The 19456-nt window shown below is 41.9% G+C and overlaps 1 protein-coding gene across 5 annotated transcripts in view; it reads right to left on the bottom strand.

Annotated features, from left to right (window-relative positions):
- Positions 1-19456, bottom strand: part of SGMS1 (sphingomyelin synthase 1) — a 107083-nt gene that overhangs the window by 25080 nt on the left and 62547 nt on the right. For all 5 annotated transcript variants that reach the window (XR_013957194.1, XM_080620782.1, XM_080620785.1 and 2 more), the window contains one exon: positions 10737-11042. The gene's annotated coding sequence lies outside the window, so the exon portion shown is untranslated. The remainder of the gene's footprint in view (positions 1-10736; positions 11043-19456) is intronic.

Raw genomic sequence — 19456 nt, 5'->3', positions numbered from 1 at the left:
CTGTATGACACACTTCTCAAAATCTGTTTCCTTTCATTAAATTGTACATTAGGCAGAAGGAGTTAAAGGTTTATAGCACAGTGCTAGACATAATACTACTTCCATTATCCACCCCAATGTAAGCGTCCAAGGCCTACATCACAGCACATACACTTTATCGAGCATCTAACAACTGTAGCTCCCTGTGAGGAACCATCCACACGCTGCTTGCAGCAAACAAATCAAAATACTTAAGATAATTTCAGTTGGTTTAGAAAAGCTGTGTCCAACTTTAAAAAAAAAACAACAAACAACAAACCAGCATTCTGTACTAGAAAACAGAATTAACCATTGAATCAACTGAGGGATGCCTGTTGCTCCAAAAGGATCCCTGAGCTGCTCGCCTGCAGAAAAAAAGACTGGGCCTCATAGCCCAGGTGGACAAGCCCTCCTTGTTTACAGTGTTTGCAGCAGTAAGAAACTGCAGAAACCTGGTGCCACTATTCTTGTTCCAGCCACATAAAGAGGAATTAAAATAACCTCCAGGACAGGAGAAAAAAGAGGGAGAGGAAGGAGGATTTAAATGTGTGATCACATGCACACCAAAGCTTTCTGCAAGCAGATGGGTGAAGCCCAGATTAGCAAGGTATTAACAAAAGCAAGGCAGTAATGCCAATGAGATGCAGCTTGAAAATAGTTGAACTCTGACCTGCCTCACTGAGTGGAACACAGCTCTCCTCTCCCAGACGGACTGGTGTCAAACATGAAGACGTGGCTCTGCTGCCTGATGGGAGCTCACAAGAGAAGTGGAGCATGTTGGAAAAAGCTGCTGAGGCTGAAGCTGAAAGATGAATGGCAAAGTAGATAACGAAGCAGCAGCCACACAGGAGAGCGCAATACTCCTTTAAATCAACCTCCAGAAGCAACACGCAAAAGGCTTGCTGCAAATAAGCCCTTCCTGTAGGTAAATACTGAGAAGATGCACTCTCTAGAGATGTCTAGCAGGATGCAATTTCCCTGTTGCATACCTGGGCAAGCAAGCAAAACAAGGGAATAACAATTACACTGATATTTCTAGTGTACAGGGGCTTATCTGAGCAGCAGAGGGCTCCAGATGTTATGGTACTGCAGAAACTCATCTGATGAGGAGCCCTTGAGAGCAGGACACTGGTAAAACTCCATCCAGCCACCTCATAACAGGCTCCATGACTACGCAGCACTCCCCTCAAGGCCTAGGAAAGGTATGAATGACTTCTGAACACGTTAGTAAAGAGAATATTTTAAGAGTACAAAACCAATAAGGGTCAACCTGACATAGCTGCTGCTTTACCTACCCATCCCATAGTCAGACTTGCTCTACAGGACTATCCTTGAGGTGCACTTTGACATGCATGTTTGGGGGAAATCTCAAGAACAGCTTCAGATTGATAAAACACAGCATTTTAATACGAGGCCATTAAAAAAAAAACCAAAAAGAAAGACTCTTCTATGTAGAAAGATCATGAAAATTCACCATCAGCCCTCTGGCAAAGCCAGTGCTGCTTCTGCGAGAAGTACAGAGCTGCTGAAATGACTACTGACAGGAATAAAGTACTATTTTGGAAACGCTAAAGTACTGTGAAGTGTTCATACCAAAAGATGTTCAACAGTCACAGTACTCTGAGTTTGGGGTTTGCTGGGTTTTTTGTTTGGAGGTTTTTTTGTTTGGGTGGTTTCTGTGTGGGTGAGGGTGGGGCTGCATTACCAGAGACTGCACAGAGCACAAATACACATGAAATTTGCTTTTAAAAGTATCATTTATCTGTCCTTAGGCACTCCAAAACCTTTTCATTGGGTCTGAAAATACCTACATTCACAAATATTTAATGTGGGCAAGGGGATAAAAGTACCATGGCAGAAATCCCAATGAAATACACAGCTCACCCTATGTAACATCACAACAGCACTGAAAAAGAGTGTATTATTATAGATTTTATTTCACATCATTAGCGTAACAATGTAGGGACTTGATTTAATTTGATCCTGAGAAAAACTTTTACTGCTTTGAACTGGTCTTTGGCAGCCAAATTCCAAAAGCCTGACCTTACAGGAACTGCCCAGGAACTGCAAACAGCAAACACAACGGCTGGCACATGAACCAGTCCAGTCCAGATGCAGCACAGACATGCACATGGGTAATGTGTTCCCAGCTGAAATGCAAGACATGCCACACGCGACACCATGTGAATTAAGATTTAAAGGGAAAAACACAAAAGCCAGTAGCTACAGCACAGCACAAGGATATCACATCCCTACATGTCACCGGGATTTCTTGCACTCCCCAGAAGGCACAACATGATCTGCAGGAGACAGGTTGTCAACAGCAGGGCTGAAAGCTCTCCTCACTTTCTGGGGGAGTAAGGAAGAAGGGTCAAGACTTAGAAAGACCCTGAGAAAACGTGGTACAGCCACAGGGAAGGGGAGCACCAGAGACAGCACCAGCCCAAGAATCAGGAAACGTGTACTTCCTTAGTTTGCTAAAAGCCAGTTTTTGCCAAGTAACCAATTTCTGTACACTCTTCATTAAATAAAATATGAAGGGCAGGCAGAGACGTAAAATATAAATGCATTCACTTCCATAAGCAACAGGCCCTATTATTGCACATGCTGCATAAATCATTAAGGACAATGGGACTTATGTTCCCTAATGGAGGGCACAGAATTCAGGGTCAGTTAGCAGGAAAGGAACTTTCATATTAACAAGTGTTGCATTTATATTTGTGATCCACGCTGCCTAGAAATAGCAGAAACCACTTCAGTTCATGTATTATTTAGTTAGGCCAAACAGGTAAAAGGCAGAATCAAACCTCAAGACAAACATCATGTGATTCTGGTGTGGATCTCCACCAAATATAACTTGAAATGGGATGGCAGGACACTCATCAGTTTGGTAATTAAGCCAGAATGGCTGAAATGATCCTTCCAACAGACTTCTCTGCAAAGCTGCCTGAAACAATGAGAGTAGTTATGAACTGCCCTATTGAAACTGGTTGCTGTATCTGTTTTCCTGCACTTTGCCATGCACGTGCGTGCAAACACGATGTCTTTATAATTTCAAGTGTTAGCAGCTGGAAGTATTGCTTTGGCAAATTTCACTGGAGAAGAGTAATAGCTACCTATAGAAGACTTGCCTCTAATCACTGCCTTTTTCTTAATATTTTTTATTTCAGGCAACTGACTGACATACGGTTGCAGTGCTCATGTTTACAATGCACAACATCTTTCTCTTTTCATATTTGCAACATCTGATTCAAAAAGCACAGCAGCTTGCAAACAACTGGCGGCTGGCAACTCAAAGTTCAATTGTGAAAACCGTATCCAGTTGAAAACCACCTTCCACCTTGAAAATTAGATACGTCATTTAAAATACTTTCAGACTACCTCTTTACTGCTTTGTATGTACAAAGTGGACTTGAGGTGGCCTTCAACTTGCAGCCAGATGAACGAGTTCAGGGTGAAGACTGTGCTTAGCTGTACAAGCAGCTTCTCTAAGGACATGACATGCAACCTTCCACGCTACTCTTTTCTACCATACAGGACTATGAAGTTCAATGGGTCCCTGCTGAAGCTCCTGAAATAGCAAGTCTGCCCCAAGCATGGGGAAAACCCAAAGCTCATGGCTGCCTCCTCCCCTGATTGTTCAGAGGTTCATCGAATCATAGCATAGCTAGGGTTGGAAAGGACCTTAAGATCATCTAGTTCCAACCCCCCTGCCATGGGCAGGGACACCTCGCACTAAACCATGTTACCCAAAGCTCTGTCCAGCCTAGCCTGAACTGAACTGAAAGTCATCTTCATACCCAAAGTGATTTCTGAGTATAAAATCCCTTTTGCTTATTTTGAAAGGTACTTACAGACAGAGGCTACTCCCTATTTCAAAGCTCTGCTGGATTTATTGATGCAGGCCCATGATTCCTCACTACAGCAAGCTGTAGGAGATAAACTGTATTATGCTGGAACCTATTAAAATCAGGAAGAAAAAAAAAATCAGGAGTATTCACCCCAAACTGACACCTAGGCCTAAAAAAAAAAAAATAAAGTGTGAGTGTCCACGACCTCCAGCTTTTTTTCTTACTTTTCATCGGCAGCAGCATCTTTCCTCCCTCTGTTCCCCCATCCCCTGCAGCTTGTTTCAGCCCTTCACGTCAGACCCTCCCCAGCCAAGCTGCACACACTCTAGATTAAAGGTCAGCCGGGTTAGGAGAAAATGAAGATGCTGCTCAAAGCAGGGCAGTGTGAAACCATCACCTGGAACAGAGGACAGAGTATTTCAGATAACTTTGTGTCAGACGGGCAGCAAAGCTGGCGGCCCAGTGAGCCCCAGCGGCCTCCTTGTTCTCCTCCTCTTCCAAGGGTTTTTAAAAGAAGGAGAATCAGTCTGAAAGGACAGCAAGAACTATAAATAAATTATGGCCCTGTTCATCAATTAGATCAGCTGCACTGAAATGAAAGCCACAGCAGGCTCAGTAATCATTCAAAATAAACTCCTCTGACTGATCACTCCTGTGCTGATGGCTCAATTATGCCTGGGAAGATCGTTACAGAACATTAAACATTAACAAAAGCCTGAGCCTGTATTACATCTCTCCCAGATAAATCTAAATCAGTAACTGAGTGCTTTTAGCTTAAGTAATCCTGAATTACTGGATCAATTCTTTTCCCACCTTTTCTCACAAGTTGCAAAAGCCAGACCACCACATACAGGGACAACGTTCGTAAATAGCCCCTTTGCTAGACAGTTACATTTTTATTATACTGGCAGGATATTTTCACTATTTTAAAATATATATGGTTTGGGAGAGGGTTGTTTATGTAAATTTAGTAGCTCAAACCAAAACAGGGGCAAACTGTTCTCCTGGCTTTATGAGGGTTTACTCTAACCTCCCTAGAAGTACTTCTTCATTTCTCTAACAATTCAGTCCTTAGCAAACAGTTGCACCACTTATTTCTTCTGCAAAAAGAACCATGAAGACAAAAACACTCTTAACATAGACGAGAGTTGCTTTAATTTCTCATTTTGCTTTTGCAATACATTGTTTGCTCTTCATAGCTTCAAGTTTAACAGGACTAGAGATACCCTTGCTACCTGAAGCGTCTCTTCATTATCTCTGTAACAGTACTAAAACAAAAATAAAGTTTCTCAAGGCTTGCCCAGGTCAGATCTTTGCTGTTCTAATCAAGATACACAAACACATTGCAGAAGTCTGAACAATGCCAGGATTTCACTGCAGATTTAGGTAGGGTGTGACTAGTTTAGAACAGATAAACCAAGTCCCCAAAGAAAAGCACGTGGCTGAGATTAAAAGAGAAAATTTCAAAACACAAAAGGGATTAGAAATAATAAGGAAAAAACTCCAAGAGCTGGGAACAGTAGGAAACTAAAATTAAAGATGTACCAAATATAACAAGCTGGTGGTCTTCCTACCAAGTCCTCCTCATCCTCAATGCTTAATACTCATCAGTTGCAACGCACTGGCTTCCCAGCATAAATAAATTGGATTTAACTGAGTTCAACTTTTCAGTTTTTAAAGATGAATACAGTATAACAGTGTTGGCATTCTTGCAGGTGGAAAATCTGTTTGACTACTGAAGTGATCTTTTAAATTTATACATATCACTGGGACCAACAAATTTTTACTCCAGGTAATGAAAAGCAGCCCAGTACCAAGGGACAAAGCATGCTGAAACATTTTGAAACTTAGCTAAATAAAACAGGCTGTTTGTCTTCAGAATTTTAGTCCAGAGGCTGAAAGAGTAACTTCAATTCTTAAATTCACTTCTAGAAGACAGAATAATTCCAGTTTCACAAACAGAGACGTAAAATTTGACTTTATACTGAATTCCACCAAGCTCTCAATATGCTTTTATCTACAGCCTCTTGAAAAGAATAAATGCTGTTTGTATTCAAGTTATTTGCTCAGGTAAAGTGTTATGTTACAGGTTTTCTGAAATAAGTATTATATAGCTAAGTATTATTTAGCTATGTTTAAGTAACTGCTATTTTCCCTCTACCATGTCCTGTGCAACGAACTCCCTGTACACATCCTGTGGTACAGCGCACTTGCTGGTTTTTAGGGTCCATCTAGGATGGATATCTGGGATATCTGAAATGCCCCTGGATATTTCCTTCTTCATCTGGCACTGAACTGGATTGTTCACTGGTTATCCACATGTGGCTAAACCAAGAGGAGCTCACCTGAACCAAGGAGCAGCTTGAGAAATCACAATGTTCACAAGACTGACAAAGAGTTAAAAAAAACAAAAGCAAACAAAAATAAACCCAAGCCCCCAAAACCAAAGCCAAAAAAAAGAATCAGGAAACAAACTTTTCAGCAAAGAAAATAATGGTTTCCTTAACTGGCTTTTGCCCTTATTTTAAGAAAGGGAACACAAAACATATCCAGACAAGTTACAACGACCAGTGATAACCACAAGGAATAGCAATAAACACTGAGTGAAGAGTTGCTGACAAAGCACTGTATAATGGCCACTTCCTAAAAGCAACTCTTAAAAAGCCTGCTGCTTACAAAGCACACAATATATTTATCCTTGGCTTGTCTGTTGATTACCTTTCTCCTGACACTTTACATGCTTACTGCAAAATAAAGTCTAAGACTGCAATATTACGACCAAGCAAGGCATTTACATTTAGTAAGTGATATTATAGCCCCAGTACTTTTTATGTAGTAGTTGGTTTTTTTTTTCCAACTACTCAAACTCTCCCCATAAACTATTATAATATGAACAATTCAAACAGCGAAGTAAAACTCCTTTGCTCTTAACTTGGGTAGACTAACCTGAATTAGCTCAGCCCCAGCTAGAAGTGGCAGCATGCATGCTGTAGCTGTGATTTTTAAAGCCAACCTGAGCACACAGGAGAACTGACATACAAAGTGTTAACCTGCTCACCTGAATTCAGCTCCAACTCCTGCACAACTGAACTTGGGTTACTTGGGCCAGCAGACCTCAACAAGCCTTTTCTTGGAGGTATCCCCTCCCTTCTGTCTTGTACCCCCACCCTCCTCCCTTGTGCTTGGGTGACTGCATGGAAAAATTGCTCTTTTCCTGGTTTTCTTCTGGGCTTTGTGGACAAAGAAGCTGGCTGCGCAGCCACAAGAACAGAAGCAAGTCCTTTCCCTTTCGGTGGCAGCAGCGAGTTGTCAGAGCAGCTTGGCTGCATGTTGAAACCTTACCTCCTTTCCTAATCTGCCTTTCTATTATTAACCAGTCATTTCCCCCACCTTCTTTGCCATGCAGACAGCTGCAGAAAGCAGCTGGAGACAACTGAGTACTCCATCAGGCTAATTTTCCTGGCAAAAAAAAACCAACATCCACAGGCCAGTGGCAAGTGCACAAGGGGCAGCAGAGACAGTCTCAAACGCTATCCTGAACCCCTAGCACAAAGTATCTGAGAGCGAGCAGAACCGTATTCCTTTTCCCTGTCCCTCATGGCCACAACAGCTCTTACTGAACACAGAGTGTGGCTACCTGGTTGTTCAAAGGACTGCTGCTGTCCAGGCTGGCTCTCTCAGGACAGAGATGCCTTCTGCAAGCCAGCATTACCATGTCATACAGCATTTGAGAGCACTTGCTCCACTACAGAGACCTCCTTCGACAAACTCACATCTCTTGGGGAAACGTCTGGATTTGTATTCTCCTCCAGGTTTGGTTATCTCCTTCAGGTACTTGGTACCAGGTGTTACACAGACACGCAGCAAACCATGAATTTTCTCCTCATATGGTAGAACAGCTTTACAAAGCTCAGCTTTTGAAAGATAATGTGCAGCCACCCTGTAAAGTTAGCCAAGCAAAAAGGGCACTTTCCTGAGCAACAAGAGCAGTTTTGAGCTTTCAATGGCACATGGAAACCTGGGGCTGTGCAAAGCACTGAAATAGCACAAAGCAGGCTTTTAGCTTTGGGATGTGTTGTTTTATTTTTTGTTTGTGTTTCTTTGTTGTTGTTGTTGCTGGTTTGTTGGTGGGGGGGAGCGGGCTGTGTTTGTTGTTGGTGGGTTTTTTCAGAGTGAGGTCCAGGTTTCAAGACTGTGCTCTCAAAGGTCTTACAGGACCAGCTACATTCAGGAAGAAAACCAAAAATCTCCTTGTAGGACCTTTGGCATTAGACAGCCAGGCTGAGAACTTGGCACCTAAAACAACACAGCTTAGGGAACACAAAGCCTAACTCCAGTGTCAATTCAGGGAGCTTAAGAATTTAACTGGAAGTTCTGAGTCATGGTCTTGGATGTAGACAACAAGAACAGCTTAAGCCCTTCTTGACCTAAGTCCTTTCTATTTTGTTCAAGCTACAACTTTAAGCACTGCAAATGAGGCTACTTTTGCTGTCCTCCATATGATGTGCTTTCATATGCTACATATTTTCCGTATTTTCAGTTACTTGCACATATTTTCTGTATTTTCAGTTATTTGCACATATTTTCTGTATTTTCAGTTACTTGCACATATTTTCTGTATTTTCAGTTACTTGCACATATTTTCTGTAGTTCAACTTACTTGCACAAAATAGGCTTACTGCAAATGCAGATAGGCCTTTACAGATTATAAGTATCAAATGCCTTGGAAAAATCCATTTCCTACATGCCTACAGAAACAAATGTCAGGCAAAACAGAAGTCTGGTGTAGAATTAAGCACAGCTAGACCCACAGCAAATCTTCCGAGCTCAAACAGGTTTGAACTCCAGGAAACAGAGATGCTGAGCAAAACAGCCCATCAGCCTTAAACCCATTTAAAAATAAGTTTCATTAAATTAACTGCAGCATTTACAGGTAGGCATGTGGCAGAAACTGATGTGATTCAGCAACTGCCATACTGCTGCTGTGGCCAGGGGCGAGAAACCCCACCATGAACACAACGGCTCATATCCACACTCAGCACAGGTGGCAGATAGGTATGAAAACCTGTTCCTCACTACATACACTAGCAACAGCCCAGGAAAGTACACTGCTCTTGTCAGTTTGTGGATAACCACATATCTTAGTCCCTGGTTTCTGCAAAAATCTTCCTGGCCTCAAGTTACTTTAATGAAGAGCTGAATACTGATTCCCACCTCGAACTGCTTCACCGAACAAGCTTCTTGGTCACATGAAATAGAAGCATCATCTACCTACAGTTTCTCCAGCACGACAACAATGCATGAGCTGATCCCACCAAGCAGCCTGGCATGCTGTGTTCTTCCCCTCTGCCTTAGCTGTACCTGCTCTCTTAGGAAAATATTCTTTATGCATGAGGAGGTGGTCCTCTCCCATCCTTAATCCATTGAACTAAATTGCTTGATTAACCAGTACAGAAATCACAACAGCAGCAAATACCCACACATGAAACCAAGATCTGCAAGTAACTTCACTTCTCACCTCTAGAAAAAGGGAGTTTCAGAGGTCAAAAGCCTCTTTAGCAGCCTTTACAAGCACTGTGACCATGTGCTAATGATTTACCAGACAGTACTCTAAGCAGGTATTTCATAAGAGTGTGTTTTGCTATGGTCTGCTTTCCTGCCTTCATTTGCCCAACCAAATCAACATGCCTACTTCATAAAGGAGGTAGGGATGGTTTTACTTAACAGGACAAGAAGAATTTAATGCTCCTCTAAGCTTGCTTACCCCATCCTGCTTTAGAAAACAACTTTTTTTATATATATACACATACACAGACTAAAAAACAATGCCTGAAGTAGCTCTTCTATACGTATGTATATCTGCATAAACACAAATATATATACACAAAAATACACAAAGAGATGAGCTACTACAGGCACAGGGGTTTTAATTTCTTCCCCAAAAGTTGAGTAAAGAAATTCAGATTAAAGCATTCAGTTCAGAAGAGACTCACAATAAGGAGAAAAGGTATCTATGCCAGAAACACACAAATAGGATCACACACCATGGAAACACTCAGCTGTGTACCTAAGAGCTTAATGATAAAGTTATATTCCTCTATCTGAAGAGTGTTCAGCTCATCAAGGGGATTTCTGCGTTTCCCCATTACTACTTACTGTGTTCTTCTATGCACCCAGGGCCACCTTCCTCTAAAAGCAAAGCATTCACATTTTGGGGCAGCGGGTGACACTGTGACACATGCATATCAGCACAGCTGCTTTGTACAGCTGCTAAAAACCCTCAACAATTTCTTGCTCTTACTGCTTCTCTCTGTTGCACTCACTGCAATTGCCCAGGGGATACCGGCAGCAATTAAGGAGGGGTTGGGAGAGGTGCCCAAGATGGCAAAACAGATGGCAGCTTGTCCCTTTTTGTTTCTGCAAGCAAGCACCACTGCCACACCACATAACTCTGACTACCTTGTACTGGTATGCTGCAAACAAAATCTCCAAACCTAGAAACCATGGTGAGACTTTACCATGCCTCAATGTCCAGCCACAGTGAGATACGAACCCACTTGACAGTGATGCTGGACCCTGAACATAATTTGGGAAAACAAGACTGGGGTACTCACCAGCCATGTAGCTGCTGCCCTGGTTGCTGGCAGCGTGGCTGGCTTTAAGGGGGAAGTGAAGGGAGGGAGAAGAACCACAAGCTTGAGTGTCACCTTTAAAAATAAATAAATAAAATGTCCAAAACCCATATTTCAGATCTGTTGTATCTGAGTCCTCCTGCTTGCTTCCAAAACACAAGCCCTGGCGCTTCACGAGCAGTTGAACATACCTCTTAACTAAAATGAGATCATCCAGAGCCAGATAGATACTCACCTATGGAAATCAGGCAGCAGATAACAGCAGCCAACTTCTCCTCTTCCCAGCTACCATCCAGACACGATGCTTATGGCAAGAGGAGAGGGAGACAGCAGCAAGGCCTCTGCAAGCTGAAGCGTTTTATGATCCCTCCGCTGCTTCAGCAGAGCGAGTCCCGGACCTGGGGTTCCCGCTGGCGTCTCCGTGAGCCGAACTTCTTTCAAATTAAAAGTTGCCTTTCAACTTTCCCGGCACAGGCAGTGTCACACCAGGCTCCGCAAGCACTCCTCTCCTCCCTGCTCCCCAGTGCCGCACAGGAAGCGCCTGGAAACGAAAAGCACGAGAGGTAAGCGGTCCAGCAGGGGCCAGGAAGCAAACGCCCTCCTGCTGCTGCCGCCGCTCCCTCCCCGGCCATAGTGTCTCACCCGGCCGAGTGCGTCAGCAGCGGGTGAGAGGAGGAGACAGAGGAGGAGGACGGACGGGAGCACGAGCCCCGCTGGAGAGCTGCAGTTTCCTACAGCTGCCGGCACAACGCCTAGTAGCAGCTCTGGGTTTTATCAGCAATGTAACAACTAAAACATGAGGAAATCAAATCATCACATAAATTCAAGTCTAATGATTCTTAATGTGTGCAAGGGACCCAAAGCAAAGCCTTGTATTACTTTTGAAAGCCTCAAGATGACACTGTGAATCTGAGTCAGTGCAAGGAGGAAGAATTCAGTTTTCCAATATATATAAACACGAGATGTTAAGTCCCACCCTATCCGTAAATAAATAAACTCCACAACAAAGCAACACATTAAAACTAAGCAAAATAACAAATTCCCCAACCTTGCAAGGAAGTTTTTGGCCACATCCCACTGCTGCCAGCAGCGGCAGAGTCCCTGATTGGGCAGCATCACTGGTACCTGGGGGCATGCATTCAGCCTTTATCTCAAAGATGAACCAAGGACTAGAAACATATAGGACCAAGAAAGCTACCCCTGGCAGATATGAGCTGGAAAGGAAGATGTTAAGCATCCCCAGTGAGCATGAGAGGAGTGAAGGCTATCTACTGGCTGCTCCCCTTGGGACAGCAGGGAGGTCCACACTGAGTACAAAACCACAATACAAAGCAGACTGAAGCCACATGTTGGAAAGACTGATGGTCTGAGCAGCACTAGCAGAATATTTTCCAGCAGCTTACATGAGAGCAAGGACTCCATGCAGTCCACTGGCTGCTGCATGCAAAAGAGATACTGTCCAGAAGTGAACTCAGAGGCATATAAAGCAGCCTGTTTCCACTCCCGAGATGAAATGTGGAGGAGGGAGGAGGAAACAGATAACAGTGTTAACACATATTAGCACCTGAACATCCCTAGAGAGGCAACCTGTTGTCAGTAACACTGAGGAATCTGCAGGGCCACACAGAAGAAATAGAGGGTAGAAAAGTCTTTTCAGAAGCCACACAGAGAAATCCTTACATACTAATCTTGTCATACAGAAAAGAAAAAACAAATGCTTTTAAAGAGTAGTTGGTTTGGGTTTGTGGGTTTGTTGTGGGGTTTTTTCAATAGATACATGCCCCCTGAGTATGGCCCACCAGTCCTTGTTCCTAAGACACGTAGACAGCTACGTATCAAATGCAACATGTTCATGAGCAGCTCTTCCACAAAGCCAAGAAGCCAAAACAGTCCATGGGTTTGTCGGTAACCTTCAAATACTGGTGAGGACATGGGTGGGGAGAAGGTTTTGATTAAGGACTCTGAACATCAAGTTGTATGTCTGCAAGCGCCAATTCAAGGAGAACACAGTCAGCATCCTGTTAGTCAGAGTACCCACTCAATTCAATTGCCTTTAATTAATTTTTTAAGTCTTTTGTTTTAAAGATCAACAAAAAATGCAGTTTGTTTAAATGGCCCAACTTGTTCCTTTCTCAGTTTCTTTCCTAATTTAAGAATTAAAAACCATAGACTCATTCTCCTTTTCCTGCAGATCATCATAAATATGGGAACTGGCAGACTTCAGCTGAAGTGAACCAACCATCAGATTTCCTTTTTCATAGCTCTTTTAGGAAGGATCTTAACTGTCAAACTGTACCTCCAGAAAGCCAGAGACAAGTCCAACTCAGCCCGTTTTATTTAAAATCTGAGGAGGAAATGCTGATGAGCCACTAGTGAGCTCCCTATGCCTTTTCTCCCCAACAGTTTTAAAGTAATTGAGCTCCGTAACGCAAAACAGATACATCTGCCCAACCTCGTCCTACTTTCTAGCAGGGATTCTGGAGTTGAACTGATAATTACTCAGTACCTAAAGATTTCTTACATGTAATTCAATTGGTACCAATTCTGTAAATTCCTTCCACTGAGCATATATATGAGGAATTAAAGTATTAATTAGGAGACACAGTACAGGCTATGGACTCCTTATTATGTAGGTGACACTTATGTCTACTTTGGACCATTACAGACATCATGGGACAGCAGAAGTCACCTGGTGAGGACAGAGGCCAACTTAATTACTTGCTTCTGACAATAAATGCATTCATATTTTACAAAAATGCCCTTTTATTAATCCAGCAGATCTTATCTTGCATTTCCCCCCCCACTCCCCATACAGTGATCCACAACTGTACGGGTTAAGTGACCTCAAGGCATGTAATGAAGCCAACCCTGTTTTCCCACAAGAAAGGTGGGGCCAGAAGGGAGAAGAGATGACAGTTTGACAAGTATTACAGGTACTTAAAAGTGAGCTTTGGGAACACCTTTTCAACATGTTTAATCATTATGCATTTAAATATTGTATGTGTCTAGACAGATACAACTTAATACCCGATAAAGTCCTAAGCAAATAAAAAGAAATATACTTAAATTCTTCCAAAGTACATGCAAAGGATTTTTTTCTTCTACACAATTTGGTCAGGACATATTTAGCCTAAGGGCTAAAATGGAGAACAGCCTGAACTGATTACATCATTTTCTTTCTATAGGTCTGAACATCTGGGAATGCTGCTCTCAGTTTCATGGCTGCTGCTTTGCTTCATCTCCATCTTCCCATATCATGCTTCAATGTGAGGATGACTATCACCATAAAAATGCCTGAAGAAGAGAGATGACTACCAAGTGTTGACCTGCTTGCTTCATTACTGATCAGAACATGAGCTATGTGACATAACAGTAGATTCAAGATTGACTGCTGGCACCTAAGAGAAATAGCTTCTACCAAGCTTTAGTGCTAATGTTTCTTGGTAATTCAAGAGACACAGGCACTGTCAAGAGAGCAGCCTTCCAGCACCTAAAGGTACAACTGATACACAGAGAGTGGCTTTACCTTCTCCCATCACTGGAGCAAGAAACATCATAAACCAGTGACAACTTCTAAAGTAATGCATTTATTTCTCCTTAAATTAGTAACCAACTGTCCTTCCAGTGCAAGGCTTTAAGGAAGGAATACATGCTTGCCTTTTCAGAAGGCATTTCTGCAGGACTCAGCAAGGAGGCATGTGGCTTGCTGGCTCCTGAGGACCACTACCAGCACAAAAGCAAGCACAAGTTCAAAGAGACCAATTACCAATTTCTAGGATCAACACCTATCAGAAGACACATTCATATTGCTTCACATGAGCATTATAAATCCATACATCCACCACACATATCCCAAGAACCTTTTAAGCTTGCTTTGTTTGTTTGTTGGGGGGGGGGGGTGTTCATTTGTTTGGGGCTTTTTTGTGTTTTATTCCTTCAAGTAACTTGATTCTGGTCGCTGATATAACATGGAAAAAAAAAAGTGCTACAGCAGCATTAAAAAGCTACTTTAACCTTCATTTGTTTTAAAACACTTTAAAACACCGCATTCAACAACAACTCAAGGACAAATTTTTAAAAATCATTAGAAACATATAGCCAATCCCTTTCACAGTGAAGCTATTTGATCTTAACTACAATGTGACTATCTGCTCATTTGAGAGGATACATTAGCTATTGCACTGTTTGCTGTAAGCATCAAATCTTCTACTTAGCCTTTAGAATCACAATAGGCTGAACAATCCATGCCATTCTAAAATTGCTGCTTATTACTCTTTCAGCACTTTCACCTCACAAAACAAGTGACCTAGTTTATAGCAAACTCACTGTTCAATCTGTTACACAGATTTCTCCAGAAATGCTGTAAATGCAACAAATCCTGTTGCTTATTGTTTATATCAAGCTTCTTATTTCTTCCAGCTCCACGCTGGGATTTTTTAACCACTTTTCTTAAGCTGAAATGTCTTCACAAACAAAATCTTCACACACAAAATTGAGGACATTGCTATGTTTTGAACAGCTCTGGCAGAGACCTTCCAGCACATCTGCTTTATGATCCAAAAATGAAGCCCTTTTTATTAAAGATGCAAAAATCACTCATTGCTAAAACAAATCTGTTCTGGCCATCACGGCTCCACCATATCTTTCACAGGTTTTCAACCAGCAAATATATAATTTCCTGTTTGATATAACACATTATCTTAAAGGCCAGAAGCTTAAAAAAAGGCACAGTGGACACTCCCCCAATCTATTACCTTTCCTACTGAGAAATGACCTGAAATTTTATTACATCTATAATATAATAATAATTTATTATTACTACATCTGTATTACAGCACTAACAGCCATTACAACTTCTTATATGCAAGGCTGTTAAGAATGGGCAGTTGCTTTTCAAACTGAAAAAAATGTCATTAAATTTACTGTAATGGGGTTCTGATATATACTCAAAATAGTAAAAGGTTGAGTTTAAAATCTATGAAGTATTAATAAAAAATTTTCCAGAAATGCCAGGTTAAGTGTTTAGGCGTATCGAGCACAAAGGGTGGTTCCAGGGTACAGATGTACTCATCAGCTCCAGCAATTAAGTTTCCAGAGAGAATGCTGTGTCATGTAACTTGTGACTCGTGGAGCAACGTCTGGAGGAAACCATGCTTCTCTTTCTTTTCCTATAAAAAGTTCAACCTGCTTTTGATTTGAACCAAATTACCTGAACAAAAAAATCTTTCCTCCAACAAAGGAGCTAATTTCAGCATTGCTTGTGTGAGCATGCATACAAGGACAAAGGTATGTTTTAAATCACTTGCAAAGAGAATGATCATGGAACTTGGTAGCAAACCACTGTCCTCTGGAAACATCCCCTGCTCCTCCTTCTGAAGTGAATTAAGAAATATGTCATGTTTTATTTGAATGCATGTTTGTACTTTGACCTCAAATCAGCCTCCCAATACTTTGGCTGGCTAACTTGCTCCTAGGCAGCTCCCAGTTCACTCCCCTTCTGCATGTGACCCTGGGCACAGTCACAAGACTCTACCATGTTGCAACAGCTCTAATGGGTCACACGTACACATGCATCCCTGCGCACTCACTGTGACTGAAACCCATAAAAAGGATGGCAAAAATACCACTGGGATCCCTGGAGGTCCACCAGGACATGAGACCTTTTGCTACTGATAAAGTGATCCTCCATGCCACTTGTGTTGTCCGAGCCATGGAAGCAGCTTAAATCTCTGGAGTTCTTGTCTAATTGGCATAATCTTTCTAAATTGATAAAATCAGTCATTTTTCTCATCACATGTGCTTCCCTGGGCTACAAGGTGTGTACACCCTTCTCCTGGTTAAACGCCATTGGCTGCCCTTTAGATAGAGAAGCACTAAGGTTTTCTTATTAGCAGCTTTGCCATTAGAAGCTAGGGCTGCTCTACAAAGTCAAGCTCCCAGCACCTCTCCAGAAGCAAGAGTAATGAAAAACAAGGTAGCACACTGTTACTGCAATTCACTTTCATACAGGAGATGTGCAATCAGATACCAAGTTGAAAACAGGTGTTTAACACCACTGGGATCGCATTTTAACCTAGAAGAGTGAAGCTTTCCATAAAAAAGAAAAATATAAACAATACACTCTTTTCAAACTCACCATCTCAACTGGAAGTGCATTTTGCACGCAGCAGGGCGTTATTCACACGTGGCTATATGTCGCATCCAGCTACAGCTCTCCCAGCTCCTGAAGCGCCACTCCTATTCTCTGTTCCACTTATTTTTAAGTCTCATTATCCAGCTGTGTCAAAATGCTCTGGTTAAAGTCACTGCCTCAGAACATCAATTTGGTTGTATTTCTTCCAAACCCTAAATTGCAACCCAAAGGCCTCTGTTTACAGAAAGGCAACAAATACTGTAATGGGACACAGACAGGTAGCACCATTGATTTTTCCATCAAAGAGTTAATTCCTTTGTTATTTGTCCCATATCTTGCTACAACGTTGCTGGCTTTGTATACCAGTACTTTGGCACCTATCAGCTGCTCTGGCTTCTTTAAAGCTTTTGACAGATCCAGTTGGCCTTACTCAAAAACATGGCATGTAGTGATGGATGCCAGTTGCTGCTGTCATCCAAGAATCAATCAAGAACCTTTCAGGAAAATACCCTTGCTCATTTTAAGTATGGCTGGCTGGATATAGCAAGTCACTAATTTATTATGCATAAACGGAGCCAAAATATCCATACTTGAGTACTGCAGAGCACTGCAAGCAAAATACTTCTCCTTTTATGAAAAAAAAAAAAAAAAAGAGAGAAAAAAAAAGGAAAAAAAAGAAAAAAAAAAAGGAGTTTATACTGTGTTCACATTTCATGAACTCATGGTACCACCAGTTTGTAGGCCTGCCAACAACCCCTATATTAAAAGGTTTAATATTGTATACAAGGTTTAATATTGCACTAATGCTGATCTTTATGCCAAGGAGAAGCAGAGACAGAAGACTTGGTGATTTTCTCCCCATTTTCTCTATTTTGCAGCAGCAGGACTGTACCCTTCTTCAAACTCCAACTTCATGCTCTGCTGATGCTATCTCTTGCTCTTCAAAAAAAGACCTAAAAGAAGCCAACACCTTCCAGCACAATCAACAGCTTCTTAAAAAAAAACCCCAAAAACCTCCAAAAAACGAGAAAACAAACAAAACCAAAAACCACAACCAACCCCCCCCCCAAAAAAAAACCCCCGAAGGATCAAAAAAACTAAAGAACACTTTCCCGAAACAAACAAACAAAATCACACACACACAAAAACAAACAAACAAACAAACAAAAAACCACAAACAAAAATAAAACCCTGAACAAACAAAAAACCAAACCACCACCAACAAAACCATGAGTTAATAGGTGGCCATGTTTCATGCTAAAAATCAACAATGGGTCTCCTGGATCTGGGGGGCGGCTTTTTTTTCCTGTTAAACATAAACTAACCCAGTCTCCACATCCTGAGTATTTCTTTGCACACCGTGAAGACTCGCACAAAATACAAACCAGAGAGAAATTCAACTCCTTAATTTGAAATATACTTTTGCAGCACCTCAGTAGGACATTTCATTATCCCAAACACACAACCTATATCCGCTGCTCATGTGATGACCATCTTCTTTCTAAGTACCCAGGCAGCAGATCCAGAACAACATATATGCTACTCAAAGACTCTGAAGATAAAACACAAGCCAGTTATCAAATAATCACTGTCTCTGTCTCCCTTTCCCTCCCCCCTAAATAACTGAGAGTATTCACAGGTTAAACAGCACTGATTCAGACATACTCACCTATCCAATACCTTACTTATTAATAAGCATGATGTGGATTAATACTGCAAATTAGGGCTTCAAATATCTACTTTCTCCATTCCAAGGGCAAAAGGCACAACACTAAAGAGACAATAAGGAGCTATTTGTAAGGACTACAGAGTGATGTATTCCCAGCATCCCGTGTCAGTGCAATAGGCATTATCACCACTTTACACATGGCTGAGCCATGTGATCCCTTCATTGCAACACATATCCTCCTCTTGTGACACAGTGAGTGCTATAAGTTTACCTGGGTTCAAAGGATGACCAGATGAATTCAGAGCAGTAAAGGAGAAATGACGCTCAGGAAGCCTGAGCCATTCATCACCAGAGGCTCAAAGCGCTTACTGAGGAAGTGTGTTTATATATACCTCCTTATGCCCTTCCCAACAAGAAAGGGGAACATACAGCAGTGCCAACACAGGCACAAGCTGATTTTGGAATTAACTCAAAATCTAACTGTGCTTACATGATCCAACTGTGATAAAAATGTTCCCAAACCCTATTTTCAGGCACTGGCCCTTTACACCTTGTTTTTATAACCTTAACCTCTTAGATGTATATGAGAAACAAGAAAGGATAAAGACCAAAGTGCTCCCTGCTTAACACAAGTTTTGTGCTCCAGGCCCACGAGGCTTGGCTGTCCCACAGGGCAAGCATATAATGCTCTGGTGGGAAGCGGCACTTGGAGAAGCAAAGGGACAGAACACAAAATATGGCAAGGTAAAAACAAAGAAAATATTACAGATTATTATAGAACACCAGCACTACCTTCTACTTCTATCTGCTTGTTTCAAGATGGGACCTTTGATTCATTTATGGGTTTTCCCTCTGGTGAACACACTTGCAGACTGGGAAGTAATTTCCTCTAGTCCAATTTATTCCTAAAGGAAGTACAAGCATCAGCTCTCTGTAGGCATTAAAAATGACAGCCTGGTCTTTCCACCAGGCCCATTAAAACTCTGCTTCCTTGTATGCATACACCCCCAAAAAATCAGCATTTACTGAAATCCCAATTCATGGCACTTCTTACACGTACGCTTTCCTACAAGCACCTGCATTTGTGTCTGACTACAACGCCAAGCACCAGCTTGAACACGGACTTGAAAGAACTTCATCCTGCTCCCACCAA

Source organism: Psittacula echo, assembly GCF_963264785.1.
Source record: "Psittacula echo genome assembly, chromosome: 6".
NCBI lineage: Eukaryota > Metazoa > Chordata > Aves > Psittaciformes > Psittacidae > Psittacula > Psittacula echo.
Note: the sequence above shows the minus strand (reverse complement) of the source record. Positions and strands in the feature narration are given on the sequence as shown.